The 16,052-nt window shown below is 26.3% G+C and overlaps 1 protein-coding gene and 1 pseudogene across 1 annotated transcript in view; both read right to left on the bottom strand.

The window, feature by feature from the left end:
* The window catches only part of Lgr1 (Leucine-rich repeat-containing G protein-coupled receptor 1), a 132,893-nt gene that overhangs the window by 64,817 nt on the left and 52,024 nt on the right, over positions 1–16,052 (bottom strand). The gene's annotated exons all lie outside the window — the stretch shown is intronic.
* On the bottom strand, positions 9,359–12,170 carry LOC136980680 (dolichyl-diphosphooligosaccharide--protein glycosyltransferase subunit STT3B-like; annotated as a pseudogene).

Genomic DNA, 16,052 nt, shown 5'->3' with positions numbered 1-16,052 from the left:
ATAATTTATGTAATAATCTTTCAACAAAGGATAACGACGTTATTTAAGCAAACTTTTGCTAGTTTACAGTTTAAATAATTTGTTTAATTTTCAATAATTATTATATTTGCTAATAAATATTATGCAGATTCTTCTTAATTTGTTTACATTAAACTAAACAGCGCTATGCTTTAGACAAAAAATTCCTTAGTTCCCATAGCTATTTATATGTTTTGATCGTAGTTATGTTATATTTTATATATGTTACAGGGAACAGAAAACAATGTAGATAGAACAATAATCAAGAAAAAGCATCTACAAACAGAAAAAAATATTACTTGAAGTTGCTAGAAACGAGAGGTCAAAACTCAATCCAACAACGTTTCAAATAAAAAAAGTTTTTAGATTTTTATTAAAAAAAAAATAAATTTTAAATTTTATTTTTCAATCTAAATAGCTACTAAAATTAAATATCTCTTGAATATATTTTTGAATTAGTGCGCGCTTTTTAAAATAATAAAATTTAATCATTTATATAGCTTCTAAGTGAGTTAAAATAAATGAGAATTTACTTTAATTAATTGAAATTGTAACTGGAAAAATCATTCAAATTAATAATATACATTCAAATTAATTCTGTAATAAATGATAGCTTAAAGTTAGTTTGTGCCATTAATTTCTAGAGTTATTTAAATTAAAAAATGTGAAACATTTTTAAATCGATTTTCCTTAAAACGGAAGTTTTATCGATAAGACGTTTCCACATCACAAAATCCTTTTTGAATAATAGGGTCTACTTAATGCCGAATTTTTTTTTTCTCGAAGATTAATTTCTTCGATGTAAACAGATAATAAGTAAAATAAAATTAATGTAGCAGGAAAAAAAAACATTTAAATGCTTATATCTGAAATAAAAGTAATAAATAAAAACATATTTTTCTTTAATCTTGTTAATTTGAACATTTTAAATTTAATTACAGTATATTTTATCTAATAAAAACGAGAGTTTACTGTATCTCTTATCATTGATCGATTTCCGGAGTTGATACAGTAAATTGTGTTTAGAAAAAGTTTCTTTATTAATAATTTATAATAAAATAAATTTTATAATAAAGTGAAGAAGTGCGATTTAAAAATAAAAAAATGAAAATTTAAAATGTAATAAAATTCTGACGTAAAATCGCTTGCTTATCAACCAACCTATTGTATTTAGCGTTAGAAAAATTCTCATGTGATCCGTGTAAAATACTGTAAGAGGTATTTATATATCCATCTATGTGTGCATCTGCCACTAATCCTCATAAAATTTTTTTACGGATAGAAAGGAATTACGAAGTTTAGAAATACTTGAAATCTACACTAAAAAAAAAATGCATAGAACCAAATATTTGAAATTGTTGGAGCCTATTAATACTTTCTAAACTAGAAAAATAAACATCTTCTTTAGTATACACCTTGAAGTTCTAAGTTTTTAAAATAAAATTTTCGAAATTTATTTTATCAAATTTAAAATTACGCTTAAAAGTCGAAGCAGATCAAATTATTTTATTTGACAGAGCAATTTGCGGAAAATGGTGCCGATTCTAATCTTTGAATTAATATAATCGTCCTGTTGATTTATAATGTCACACCCAGGAGCTGTTGACTTTTCTACTACTATAAACAGAGTATGGAAGCAAAGACGTTGTCAGTATTCGTGAGAGCAAAACCAAATGACAGTCAAGGCTGTTTACACCACATTTCCTATACGAAAATAACATGTTTACGATTTCTGATTGATTATAATTTCTAAATTTGATTTATGAAAATCTTTATTTCCATTAACTATATCTATTGCAAATAAATTAACAACAAATGTAGTGATTAATAAATATTTATATAAAATTTAAAGGTGAGCAGTTGCACTTATGAAAACATTATAGTGTAAATATTTTAACAGCTTCTGGAAATCTCATTTTTCCAATTTAGGAAATTTCTAATATTTTTAAAATCTGTGAAATTTGTTCATTTTAAAAAACACAGTTTTATTTATCTTACTTTCAGTCTGATTTTAATATTTATTTTAAAGAATGTTAAAGGATAGAAGCAGAAAATATCAACTGGGAGCGTAGCAAAATACTTAGAAAATTACAGACGAGGAAGTGAGTTTAATAAATTAATTTCATTTTTAATGTTAAATAGAGATTATACATTAACTTAATGCTCTAATTTTTTCGAACAATCGCGATGATAAATCTTTCGAATGTAGAAATTTCACGCTTTCGCGTGTGGAAGTCAAACTGTGCTTTCAATAACAAAATGTATTTTTTTCCATTGATTTTTATCCTATACAGAGACTACAATGCTTTTTTTATACATAATAATACTTGAAAAACTCAAATATAACTTTTCCTTTGTATATTTTTACATTTTCATATCTAAGATTTAAAATTGTTTTTTATGTTCTAATATTCGTAATCTTAAAAGATTTTGTTTGCTATTTACAAGCCATGTATTGAACTAAAAATTGCGCTTTTTTTTAAACATTTATAAGGAAAACTTCTCTTTTTATAAAAAGAAAACTTTTTAAAAATATTGCCTTCAGTATTATTTGTTTGGTTGCTGTATTTTTGAATGCAAGATTTTATAACTTGCTTCATAACTAAAGGGACCAAAGACCGTAAAAACGGGTTATAATATAAAATATACTTTTATACATCTACCGTCTAGTATTATTAACTTGTAGTGTTTCTCCAGAGGAAACCTAAATACCTCCAGGCTACAGCTTAATCTTGCTTGAGACTTGATTTATCATCAACTGGGCATTACTCTTTATCCAACATGCCCAAGGTGAAAATTCGATTATTTTTTACTGAGAAATTCTTCGTATTAAAATATATTTCCTAAGGAAAGGCTAAGATATAAACAATTTTTAAATGTTGTTTAGCATACGATTAAATATAATATATAAATAGAAATGTTATAAATTTAACATCGAAAGTTTTCGTAGTTATAAATTTAATAACTAAAGTAAAAGAAAAATGACAAAATTTGGAAGATTTAAGAGGATTTACGTTAATAAATAATATGGATTTTAATGAAGATTTACGATGAAATAAATCGAAACTTCCTATAGAAAATATCGATCAACTTTCCATTTGAATGAGATCTCATAATTATTATAATGAGGTTAAGAGATCAATATCTCAATATTAGAATAGAAATATTCTCAATAAAACTATTTAACAAACTTCTAAATTCTATTAAATTTTAGAGACTTTGAGAACTTTAAATTAAAACATTAAATTAAGAACTTTTAATGTTATGAAAATTATTACAGTAAAAGATAGTTTTAAATGGCTTGAAAGAACTATTGAAAATTTATAAAATTTATTATAATTTAAATTTAGTAAAATTCTCATCGTTTTGAGATAATATACTACCAATATATTTCATATTGGTAGTATAAAATTTAAACTTTTTGAATTGTTATATTAATTACTATTACAAATTATAATATATTTGATAAATTTAGAGAAATTTGTAATATTAAATAACGAGAAACGAGAAATTATTTATTGTGACATCGTCACAATGTCGGACTGCAATTTTTAATCATATTTTTTATTTTTTAAATTTAATTTTTAATGTATGCTCCCACCTCAAGTTAGTAGTTAATATTTTTCTAGTTAGGAACAGAGTTATGTCATCATATAACTTCTTACAGAGGAAATTTTTAAATCGAAATAAGTGACTTTCGGTCTATAACGAAAGTTTATATATAGTTAATCGGGGCTTCCCACCACCCATAAGGTTTCTATGTCTGGTCTCCACCTTTATCTATCTCACTCCATTCTCGAGATTAAGAAAAGACAGACAGTAAAAATTTATAGGTGTACAATTTTTTTCAAATTGTAGCCCAAACAGTGATATTTCTATACAAATTATTTGTTTAAAAAAAAGCTTTCTTTATAGAGACTTTTATATTATTAAATTCATTATAATATGTAAAAGACACACATACATCCCCACACAGTGTATTTGTGTGTAAATATACACTGTGTGGGGGATGTATGTGTGTCTTTTACATATTATAGCGAATTTTAATATTATAAAAGTCTCTATAAAAAAAGCTTTTTTTTTAAACAAATAATTTGTATAGAAATATTAAATTTTTCTAGAATTATATTACACATATGTGTATATTGTATTTTCTTACAACACATATGATAAAAATAGCTGTGAATATATATAATATTTCGAGTTTGTTACTATACAAATTGTAATAGCGACATAAAAGAATAAAATGTACATTTTTAAGTATTATATTTTAAAATAAATTATATTGCTTATTTAAATATAACGATCAATTATAATATAATTTAATTCATATTTATGTAGTTTTAATTACTCTATCTTAATAATTAATTAAATTGATAAACTTTATTCGCAAAATTTTGAAGATAATCTTCATTAATTTCCACCTAATTTATTAATTTCGTAAGAAGGGATTATACAGAATATTGACTGTAAATATTTTATCCTTAACTTAATTAAATCTTCATATTTTTATACGTATAAAATATGTTGAGTAAATTTATAATAAGAAATATTTCATTTCTAAAGAAGAATTCGATATGTAAAAGTTTTCTATGAAAAATTCATTATACGAAAGTAATTATTATAATTTTATATTGTATGAGTTTTAAACGAAATAAATAAAAATAATTGGATTAAATCCAAATGTTATCTTTAAAATTTTAAATTAATAATTAAAATTATTAAAGATAATATAAGTAATTAGCGTAGTTAGTATTTTAAATGTAATATAAGATCAAAACCAGAAAAGGTAAATTATTCTTACCTTGTTAGCTTTCATCAAAGATATTAACAGTTTTCTAGCTAATGCTATTAGAACACAATTTGTTAATTAAGAATTCGTGTTTCAAGTCATTCAGAAACAAAATTGAGAGAATGGTGATTAATTGGATAACTAGAAAATCCCTATTAGAACTATTTTAGTATCATGGAGCCTTCCTTAAAATGTTAAGTAGCCGCAATTTAATAACAGTCTAACTTCTTTGCTTAACACCTTTTTTCTTTATTATAAATATTTAAGTATTTATAATCTAATAACTAGTCCAAGAAGGATAAAAAAAAAATGAAAATGTAAGAAAACAAAAATGTTTTGAATTTAAAACAGAAAAAAATTTGAATAAATTAGTCATTTTTTTATGCTTAAACAGACGAAAAGAAAGAAAATACTAACTAAACACGAAAAGGCGCGATTTGTATTGTAAAAACAGAAAAAGAAATCCATACATTAATGAAGCACATGATAGAATCAGTGATGTGCAAGGAAATTATATTTATGGTTCTGTCAAAGGAAAAAAAGCGCGTTTTCTTTTTCATATAAAATCAATAAACTAAGTTAATTCAGAAAAACGAGTTAAAATGAACAAAACGTAAATCAAATTGAAATATCTTCAAATTATATTTATATTTATTAAAAACATGACAGTCTACAGCAAGATATTACACTTTTTAATGCCGTTACCGAAGGTAGAATGTATTTTATTTTATTTTTAATTAAGTCTCTGCCTTTTTAATGTAATAATACACTGATCTAACTTAAAAAAAGGTACAGTACATATATATTTATATTTATTCAGTACAGGAAGATCATATCATATTAAACAATAGATTTTGTTTACTGTAAATATAATTAAGCATTGGTAATGAGTTATTTGACTCGTTAAGATTCGGAATTAAGCAACGTTGTGATGATTCTTTTTTGTTTTGTATAAAATAAATATTTTCACACAAAGCCAATTTGTTTCAACATTTCCATTTATCGATTTTAGAAATTCTGTTCACGATTCTCAACTGTTTTAAAGGAAACTTCTTTTAAATTCTACATTCTCACGACAGTCATCTTACTTTCCAATTCTTAGCATCAATTTACAAAATAATGAAAGCAAAATTCACTTTTGAATATGAACAAAAAATTCTACAAGAATAAATATTTATTTAAAAATCGTTTTCGACATCTAAAAATTAAAATTATTAATTATCAATATGGAAAAAGTTCTTTTATTTTATTTCTTTCGTAAAGTAAATTTTAGAATTTTTCATATTTAAAAGAGTTTTTAAATTGTTTATTTACAAAAGTCGAGTTTAATTGTTCAATTTTACGATTGTGCTTAATTAATAATATTGACACTCAAATATTAATTGCTTCATTTTAAATCTAAACAGCTCTTGATTAAAAATTTATTCGATTTTTATTTAACAATGGACAAAGGTTTTTTTTGGATAAAATTGCCTAATGGAAATTCTACAAAAGATAAACTATTCGAAGCATTAGAAATTTTTTCATTTTTTAAAAATATTGTATAAAGAAAGGGTAAAACAATGACACTTTTTCTTAAAGTAAGCAACCTCAGATACGTTATTAAACATTCGATATTTCAATTAATTATAATAAAAAATACTAAAAGTCCATAAAGACATAAAAACAAATATTAATAACAAAAATATTTAAGTTTTAAAGATGTTGTGTGTTAAATTTTCATATCGGTAAGAAAGCTTCTAACGAAATTCGAAATGAGAACAAGCAGATGCTCTCTTGTTCTTTCCTCTCTTTTTTTTTTCATTTTTTCTTTCAAAATAATGAGCCAAGTGTTTAGTTTGATGTCGAGAACAGGAAATAAGGTAAGTTTGTGTATTTTAAATTCAAATGTAGTTTTAAATTTGAATTAAATTGCATTATTTTATTGCAACATGCTTTCGGAATATTTATTTTTCTAACAATGATTGTATAAATATTTATACTAAGAATAAACTATAAATACAGCATAATTATTAATAATAATAATATATATATTTTTATTATATCTCTATTTAACAAAAACTTTAATGTATTAAGTATAATTGGAGCAGCTTCAAGAATTATTATCTAAATGAAGATATATCCACTGGGATTTAAAGTACATTCGAATTTAAGAAATAAAACCAACTTACTTTTATTGCAAAATGGATTTTGTTTATAATCAGATAAAGTATATGATAAGAAAAAGAACTCTATCAATTCTTAAATCTGGTTTTCTCCATTATAATATACTTAGAGCGATTACTTTTGCACAACTTTCGAAATATCTAATGGAAATTTTATTTCTGTTTCATAGAAAAACACTTGAAGGATTTATAATTTTCATGAGTAATTATTTATACGAAAAAATTTCACTTCTAAAAGAATTTTAGAATATAATAACTTTTATTTCTGCTGTATTATTTGAGCGTTGTTTAAAGATTTTGTTTTTAAACTTCTAAAGTTACTTGTCTTTTACACAGGGAAGGATTAAAATGAAAGTAAAGAGATCATCTGATAATTATTCTAATTCCTCGTGAATTATTTAACTTAAAAATTAGTTTCGTTCTCTGGTATTTATAAAAAGATATTTCAGGAAGTCTGAATAAATTATTTTATTAAGTTATTTAAATTGGTTAAAACCATCCATAATTAATTGTTTCAAAATAATTGGGTTATAAGATATTAATTCTATTAATGACAGCTGTAAACATTCAATTATTTATATATTTTTTAATTCCAAATTCAAAAGTAGGTGCCTAGTATAACTTCTCACGCATCATCGTTGTATATTTCATTATAAAAATATATTTTTTAACTGTTACTGTATAAGATAAAATTACTAAATTATATCGAACAAAATAACTGATTTTTCGCTTCTATTTTTACAGCTAATTTTGTCGAAGGTATTTGAGTCTAATATTATACAATTTTAGGAATTTGCAAGAAACGACGAAGAAGTTGCAGTTAGTTATATTAGCAATTAACCTTTTCTGCCTTCATTAAATTTAACACGAAAGGAATGTTTTGATCGCTTTTGCTATTGTTTGACGTGGAAATTAAATAGAAAATAGAAAAGTTGTTCCAACTCCCGACTCTAAGCATAAAGAGAAAATGAGAAACAGCAAATAAAAGTAGACTTTGAATAGCTTCACCTTTATAAAATTAAACTCTTCATGTATTTATTTAGTACGAAGTAACTAATTTGTAAGTTTATAACTATTTAGGAATTTTCGAATTAATTTTTTTTAAATTTTGTATCAAATTTTCCATATTATTGTTATTCTTCGTTGTAATTAAGGAAGGCTACTCTATGTCTTTTGGTATTACATAACAAATGTAAAGAGATATTTAGATAAAATGCGAGATTTTATATAAGAAAATAATTAGTAAACTAATGTAATGTATAATTTAGTTAGGACATTAAACAAATCTCATTATAAAATTAATTATAAAACGACAAAAAGACTTAAGATAATAACAAAGTTTCATAAAGAAAAGCTTGTCAGTTCTTCTTACGCTCGTGTTAGTTTTAATGATTAAAATTAATAAATGACACCAAGTGATAGATTTTATACTGTAAACACAATTTTAATCAGGAAATTAACTTCAAACATTTTCAATTGACATCTACTTATCTGAACCGTTCTTCAGCAATTCGTTCTTTCTCATTAAGAAATAATTATTCTTTATTGCCTCGTACGTAATAAAGATAATAATAATTAAATAAATTTTAAAAATCACCAATAACATTAATAACACCCAATTAAAATCATATTTAATATTATTGTAAAAATTTTAATTGTATTAATTTATTTTAAGATGCCAATCATATGCATTTCGACTGATGAAAATTCTACAAATTGTGTTAAATTTAATTTAATTCTACAGTTAATTTATTGTGAAAACAAATAATAAAATTAATTAAAATATTTATTTATTTTCTTTATATTAATTTAGTAAGTCAAATGACATTTTATATTTCACAAATTATTTAACAATGAACGATATTAAACCAAAATCGAGTTTTTCTTAAATTACTCACATTACTTTCGCTGATATTTATGAGTTTTATTAATGATTAAGAACCATTTATGACTTTTCTTTAAAAATATTTGATAATAAACGTTGAAAAAATGGAATTTAAGCACATTTTAAGGCATTTACATACTTTCAAATAAAATTAATAAAAATAAAATTAAAACAATATTTTATATTATTTATTAAATTGTATATCGTTTCATTTTATTATCTTAAATTAAAGTGTTACTTAGTATTTATTTTTTTTACTTGCTTGAAGAATTATTATATATATATATATATATATCAATTCTCCCATCTTGATTTTAATTTTGATTAAACAGAAAATGTAACGGACAATTTATTGCGGATATTCTGTATAAATACATAAAATCGAATATTAACAATTGAAAAGAATAAAGAAGAATGTAGATTTACCTGCGGCGATAAAGAAGTTAAATGCTTAGATGCTTATCCGTAAAATGAGGTGCTTACCTTCCCTTCCATGCAAAAATGCGCAGCTGTTTTTCCACCTGGATGGAATGTGACGACAGAATTATAAAAAATCATTTAGTAATGGTGCGGTGGAATGTTAAATAATCCGTTTACTGCAAAAAATCTTAACCGTACGCTGGGAGTCGGTGATTCCAATTTTTTAAAAGTTTTCTTTACGTAAAAATATGACTCGCTCGTCTGTTTATTCAAATGCATCCTTTTTTTTAAACAACACTTTCTTGAACTTGCAACAACACGTAGTCTTTTCTGTACAAATATTTCTAAGTGAAAATGCCTCAAGTTGAGCTGAACTTTGATTGTCCGTAGGCGTGCGGTCTGCACTCGGCGGACAAGTCCAGTGTGGTAGGACAAGTGTGATCAATGTGAGGCACTCGTCACCGTGAAGGAAACACAGCACCAGACCCGTGAACAAAGCATTATGGAATATGGAGCCATTATTCGTGTCTGAATATCACACATCTTTAATAAAAATTCAGTTCTTTGTACTTCTGGACACGCGTTTTCCTTTCACCACGATAGGTCTGCTCTTAATTGTTCCTTTTCTCCTCTTATTTGTCTTTTTAGATATAAACACGCGAGATGATTTGATGGTGCGTTCGGTATAGGGGATACGGAGACGATTGCTCTTTTCATTCACTCTGTAGATACGGACTAGCCAATGTTCTGTAGTGTAAGCTTCCTACAAATGTTCCAACTGAAAACTTTTGTTTCCGATTTCCGTATTACGAGTCCGATCGAATCCCGAAGGAGTTTTGTAATCCAGCTGTAATTCGCCGAACCTGAAGTAGCTTAATTTATACATCAGGCAATTAAGTAAAGCCGGAGAACCGTGTTCGTCCACTCTAAATTCTCTAAATTCTATGTCATCTCCTGAATAACCTATGACTCCTCCAAATATGACAAGGACATAATCTACATCTAAAGATTTCATTAACTCATATGCTGAACTTTTATTTGAAGCCATAGTTTTACCAACCAGAGCAATATAACTGTTATTCCATTGTATTATTATCTACAAGAGTTCTACGATTAGCCATCCCAGTAATTTGATGACCATAATCCCACCAGGACATAACTCTAACATTGTCAGCCGTGTTTTGAGATAGCCAATAATATGCTTCTCGGAAATCATTTAAAATTACCCTAGATCCATCCGAACTGTAACTTGCCAGAACAATACTAGGACTAGAATAGGCATTGCTTGTGACCCAAGTGCAGTGAATAGCAAACATCATAAGTATAATCATCAACACGATGACAACAATACTTCTCACATTATTTCCTAATCCTTGATTTTCTTTTGATTGATCTGGTTTAATTTTGCGAATTTTTCCTGCCTTATCATAAAGATTTTTATTTCCTTTCTTATCTCCTCTATTGTCACTCACTGTCACTATCACTGTCTGTAGAACCCGCAACAGATTTTGGATTCTCGTCCTCTTGCATGTACAGAGTGAAGCAGTCAGAAAATGCAATGGCACTTAACACACATACAACGGGTGTCAGAGTGAGCATCAGTCGTACCATGACACCAGCAAAGTATACAGCTGTTATAGCATATAATACAATAAACACTCTTTCATCATTCACATTTTTAATGCAATACCACAGTCCAACAAGAAATGTTGGAATCAACACCTGCAAATTAAAGGAAAATGAAAACCAAGTTGTTGTCTGATGTTCAGACACTGATGCAATTATGGGAATGTGGACTTTTGCATAACCAGTATCCCAAACAGAATAGAAACGGTCCACTCCAAGGTGCAATATAGACAGGATAAGTCAGAACTACTACTGCCATAAATACCATGGCTGCTATCATACTAATGGATTCAAAAAAGACTGTTTTGACTTCTACTTTAGTCAAAAATGTTTGCAAATATTGTAAAAATGCATAGACATTTAGTAACACAAACTCAAGCAGAAGCCATATGCTCACTAGTACGAACTGGCTGAAATCCAACAAATGGAATTTGCATTGACGAAAGAAGGCCAAATATGTAGAAAATCGTATAGGCAACAAATATTCTCTGAGAAAATCTTCCCATGATAAGCAGCACGAACACATGTAGCGGTATTAGATTGATGATGAAAACATCCTCCCCAAGCAGACACCATATAAAAATATAAAAGTGCTGTTAATGCAGACCAAGATACAGCACCAGTCTTAACAGACACCCCAAAGATAATAAGTTAACATAAGTGAAAAGATTGCAATTCCTTCATTATCATAGCTTCCAGCAACAGAGCGACTGATATAGCCTGGCACTATAGCTATGAAACAGGCAGCAAGCAATCCTGCCCCTTCATTCCACAATTCTTTCGTTAAAAAGTATGTTGCTAATGCAGTCATTTCACTGAAAATTGGAGCTAGAAACACACAAATGTCTTTTATATGTACTGGTGTATTTAAAAGATTGAGAATGTAATGAATAGAGACTGATGTAATCCGTCCCTCTAACAATTCTTCCCAATGGATACCATGCTCTTTGATCGAACCAATTCAGAAAATGATAAAAGCGACGTTTCACCATGTAATGCGTAGCACGATAATTAAACCACGGATCAAATTCATGTAAGATGCTTTTGAAACGAATGACGGCAAGTAATCGCGAACTGAAGCCCGCTAACCATGCCAGGCTGAGTATGGTAAAACCGAGCAAATTATCCGATGGCTTGAAAAAGAGGATTAGTTTGAGATTTCGTCTTCGCTTCGTGTTGCTTGTTGTTCCCGGTAGTCGCCATCTTGTAACCAGTAGACGAGCGACTTACACTTCACTTCTAAAAGTGCAGCTTCGTCCACCAATTGCCGAGCGCCTTGCTTGAAGAATATTTTAATGATATTAATAATTACCATGATTTATTTGATAAACCGGATAATGAAATTGAAAATAAAGAACAATAATAATAATTTTGAGTGATTTTTTTGTTCTCTATTAATAAAAAATAACCTAATCTTCTGAATCGAATAAATGCATTTTTAAATCCTTAATATTTATTCTTTTGTTATTATTGTTTCATATTTTAAAACTTTAAAAAAATATCTTTACAAAAACGATAAATTTTATAACATTTGAAAAGGTTATAAAATATTATTTTATACAGTAGCTTATTAGGGGTCCAGACAAAATTGAATTAAGAGGCCCCATGTACAGTGTTGATTTCGGACATTATTCTTCGGAGGAATTTTTGTCAGGAAATATTTCCTTATAAAATATTAGTTTGGGGTCCTCTATTGATGGAGACCCATGCAATTACTTTTCTTGCCCATAGGATAATGCGCCACAATTACTTTTCAGTAAAATATTTTAAATTAAAAAATAAATATAGTTAACTTTTTACTGACTGAATTATCGTTAAAGTCTTAAATAATATTAAATATTTCTTTACAAATATTTTCATTTTTTATTGAGAGTTATTAACTTGAATAATATAGTGAAATGTTTAAATTTAATTATTTCATAACAAAACTTTTATTTTGTTAGAGGTTATTTAATAAATTTTAAAACTGTTTTTTAAAGTTTAAATTATGTTTAATATTGTCCATATAATTAACCACAGGTTGCTTAATTAATGTCATGTATAATTTTGTGAATTAGATAATTGTAAAATGCATACGATTATATTAAATTTGTATGAAAGAAGTGTTGTATTTATATATTTAATTTTTTAATATAAAAAAAATAGTTTATACGAAAAGCGTCAACAATTTTTTACCTATTCGATCAAAAACAAGGCTGTTTGAAAGGAAAATAATTAATTTCAGGGTGAAATTTAACTAAAATATTTGTCATTATAAAATTTCATTCAAAGATGATAAACCATTACAATTTTTCATAAGATCAGACAAAAAGAAAAATTTTATTTACATTATTATTGATCGGCAAAATGAGTTCAGAAAAGAAATATTTTATATTTTTGTTTAATAAAATAGCAATATCCTATATTTATTTTCACATATTTTTAAAATTCATGAAACCAACGTTGAATACAAGTTTCATAGTTTGTTTACAATAATCTTTCCTTATTTAAATACGATTCCAGAGTCACCATGACATCACAAATAAAAGCAAAGATTATATAAAGAACAATACTAAATTAAAGTTTTATTTCAGGAGTATATTAATTTAGATTCAGTTTCATAGAACTTCGTTTTTTTTAATCTCGGTTAAAATTGAAATTGATATCTCTTGTAATATCTAAAAGCAGTATTGAGTCACAGGACACTGGACATAAATCTTCTGAAGCAAAATCAATTGGTAAATGTAATATTTATGAAGAGCATAAATATTCAAAAGTATAAGGAAGCTGTTCACGTTGAATAAAAATTTTTATTGTTCGAATCTCATTGTGGATTTTGAAATCTGCCATCAACAAGACTATTATAACCTAGCTAATTCCATCTTACCACACTATTTATTTATAATATCGTGGGAATTGCAATTGTTTTGCCAATTCAATTACAAAAAGTGACTTGGAATAAGAATTTATAAAATTCTAAAACACGTTCCAGGCAAATAAAATCTGTAATTTATAAACGACTTGTCTTAATTTGGAAATAAAAATCGCCATCAATTATAAAAAATATCAGGACGATTTTATAATAAAATAAAATAATTAAATTTCTATTAGTTATAATTTATAATAATGCATAAATCTTAAACTGAGAATTGGAAAGTGATTAAAATTAAGTTAAAAAATTAATATTTCTACATTGAGTTAAATAGAAAAATACTAAAATTAAAAAGCTTAAAATAATAGTTATTTATCTTAGAATAGTCAAGAAGCAATGTGAATAAATGATTTAAATAAATTGAACTAAAAAAGTCACTATTAAAAATCAATAAAATTTAATGCGTTGTAGGTTAATTTTTAAAATTTTATAATAAAATCAATATGTAATTTTTCTATTTTCAATTAGTATAATTTGTTAAATTTTAATTATTATGAACAAGTTTCTTTCATATGTAAACATAAATTGTAATTTAAATGTTTTCGTGTGTAAAGCTTAGTCTTTGTAAATAATTACGCGAGCTGTAATAGAAAAATCGCTAAATAGACTTAAGATAGGATAAAAACAGTTATAATAAAATGACAATGGACCGGATTGTTTTTGTTAAATTATCACGGTCTGGAAAATAAAGATTAATTCGGTACAGATTAGATTTATCTTTGAACTTTGAGCATTTTCACATAGAAGATTTATATGGTCTTTTAACAGACTTAGATGGATACAAATCTTTTATGTTCAGCTGGAAGGTTCGTGTCGATAATAGAATTACAGAAGCTATAAATTGTCAAATAAACAAGAAATAATTTTTATTTCTATTTCATATTTTTTACATTATTGTGCTTTTTATAATAAAAAGCATTGAAGATATATTCGAGTTAAGAATTATATTGAGAACGCTCACAGCAACGTATAAAAATATAAAAATAAAACATATGATTTCTAAATTCAATATTGGACGACTAAATTTAAATAAAGCTTATATTTAAATGCAAGTCAATTTTGCAAAGAAGAAAAAATCATTCTTATTAAATGACGATAGAAATAATAATATAAAAAATTAGTTATGTTTAAGAAACACAAAGACATTAAGACGAAGTTAAAATTGTTTGTGATGAGATATTATTAAAAATAACTTCTATATTATTAATTATTAAAAAAAGCCAAAGGCTTAATTTTGAGTAGAGATGAATTTAAGAAATTGTAAATGCCAATAACGAATAAAATCTTCATTAAGTGCGATCCCACTCGAGTATAGCCTAATACATGACTTCCTCTATCTCCCCTCCTCCTCGAACTTTAATCACCAAAATTTAATAGCACCCCTTATATATAAGTTACTATGCCAAATTTCATTGATTCATTTTTGCCCCGTCCTCAGATATTAAATGAAATAGACGCCAACACACATACACAACATTATATATATATATAATTTTCACGAAATTTTCCCTCGTCTTTTTAAATACCTTTTTTGGGGGTTAGGAAGTCTCAAAACATGGAGATTTGCAAAAATCCCAGAGGGTCGAATTTGTCATGATTCTAATATTTTACCGTGACAATACTTAATGGGAGAGTGAAATGAAGGGTAATACAAGTAAATTTGTAATGAATTAAAAAGATACAAAACATTTAAAATGTATTTACTTCGTCAGAGAAAATGAAAATTTATTTTGATTTAATAAAAAAAAAATAGCATTTAATGAAACGAAATACTAAATATTACGGAATGGAAAGTTTTTATTCTCGTATTCTCAAAACTAACATTACATTATTTGTGTTTTAAAGCATTGATTCAGATATGGTATAAATATATAAATAAATATAAAATAGCCTATATATGCTTTAAATTAGTATACATTCAACTTATTGTAAGATTTTTCGAAAAAACAGTTTAAATCGAAAAGTATCTAAACATATTATATGTTAAACCCAATATACACAAGACGAACATGCACACATATACAGTATTTATACTTTCCACTATATATATTTAAAAATCGGAGTGCCCACTTGTGTCCGAGCGGTCGTGGGTTCGCGCCTCGCTCGGACGGGCTGGCCACGTGAAATTTTCTGGGTTTCTCCACGTCTGTAACGCCTAAATAGGAGCCAGGTTCCCTTAAAAGACCTCCCGGAAGGCATTCCCCCTAGGCAGATCGCCTAATTGTTGCGTTATCA

Source organism: Centruroides vittatus, unplaced genomic scaffold (assembly GCF_030686945.1).
Source record: "Centruroides vittatus isolate TY-2023 unplaced genomic scaffold, ASM3068694v2 contig_717, whole genome shotgun sequence".
Classification (NCBI taxonomy): domain Eukaryota; kingdom Metazoa; phylum Arthropoda; class Arachnida; order Scorpiones; family Buthidae; genus Centruroides; species Centruroides vittatus.
Note: the sequence above shows the minus strand (reverse complement) of the source record. Positions and strands in the feature narration are given on the sequence as shown.